We start from the raw sequence: 1,534 nt of genomic DNA on the forward strand, positions 1-1,534 counted from the left end.
ATGATATATGAAATGGATCATATATGAACTGCGGATATGAAATCAAGTGAAGCTATGATCTTCGCAGTTATAAACGCAATTTTTGCCATTGTGTAGAGAAGCCTGAAAAATTCAGGACTTCAACGGGGTTTAAACCCGTGACCTCGCGATACCGGTGCGACGCTCTAACCAATTGAGTAATGAAGCCACTGAATAACCAGCTCCCAACGTCAGTGGCTTCATGGTTCAGATGGTTAGAGCGTCGCACTCTCCTTTATTTGTCGAATTATTTTTGAGAAATAATTTATAAAAACAATAGAGAACTTTCCCCTTGTTTACATTAAAACACTCGAGGGAGTTGCGTCTCGAGTTTGCATAATTATCTCAAATTCTCCCAACTCCCCCTAGTGTTTAGATACGGAAAAAGTTCTCTATTGCTTAAATACAATGTACAAATCCAATAATAATTAACGGGCAATAAAACAGCATATCTCTAAAATATATAAAATCCTAAAAAAGGAAAATTAAAAACTTCCTTCTCAAATGTCGCTTACCTTAAGATTTTGAGTGCGCGCGCAATAATGAGCGAGCCAGTAATGATTAACCTTTGCATTTGTCATGATATTTGTTGTGGCTATTCCTCAACAATGGTTTCCCTCTATAAAGTAGAAGCCGGTCCTTACGATATACCAGCATGTGGCAAGAGCTGATTTTTGTTTTTGTGAACCTCGTTCGTGGTAAATTGATCTTGTGCCTACTATAGTGACAGTGTTCATATCAAATGGTTTTTATGGCGTTTTCTTGTCGCTTGTCATACCAGATGAGAACAAACAATAGAAACGAGGTCCTGTGAAAATAGGGTGTGTCAATAAATCGACCGTTGCGTTCCAGATAGCTTCGAGCGTGTACTTAATTCCCAAACACTACTGTTTTGCTGTTGTCACCAAGAAACTGTTTAAGTGCATGGTTTATGTCTGCGGAGTACCCTCCGAGGACGTCTATGATGATGTTGTATTGTGACAAGCGATAGCTTGGGTATCTCTGCTGCAGTTCCCAACGGAGTGGCCCGTACTTGGATGTGTACTGTTTTCGCCTCCCTATTCTCCACCCAACCGTGCATACGGCGAGAGCTACTAAAAGTTTAATCGAACAATCAGAATTCATCGAGCGGGAATAACTGTGCTAATCGACGTCAAGTCAATCACGTTCGCAATTAATGCGAGGGCCAGAAAACCATTTAAAAGTTTTTGTGGCAATTTTTTTGTCAGTAAACTTTGGCGGCAAAACTGGGTTGCAGACGAGCGGCGATTCGACCGTCAGCTGTTGTGCTTAAGCTGTTATTTGTCTCAATCACTTGCATCGTCTTGCTCTCATTGTCGACGATCGTCGCGTCAATCCTGTACGCCGGAGCCTTGCCGTTCATAATTATTATCATCATCATCATCATCATCATCATCATCATTATTATTATTTTTATTATGCAGTTGTCCATGCCAAGTGCGCCGCCGGCGCATTAAACCGTTAATGTCAATAGCAGCAGAGTGTAACATACGTC

The sequence above is a fragment of the Montipora foliosa genome, chromosome 8 (assembly GCF_036669935.1).
Source record: "Montipora foliosa isolate CH-2021 chromosome 8, ASM3666993v2, whole genome shotgun sequence".
In the NCBI taxonomy this organism is placed as follows: Eukaryota; Metazoa; Cnidaria; class Anthozoa; order Scleractinia; family Acroporidae; genus Montipora; species Montipora foliosa.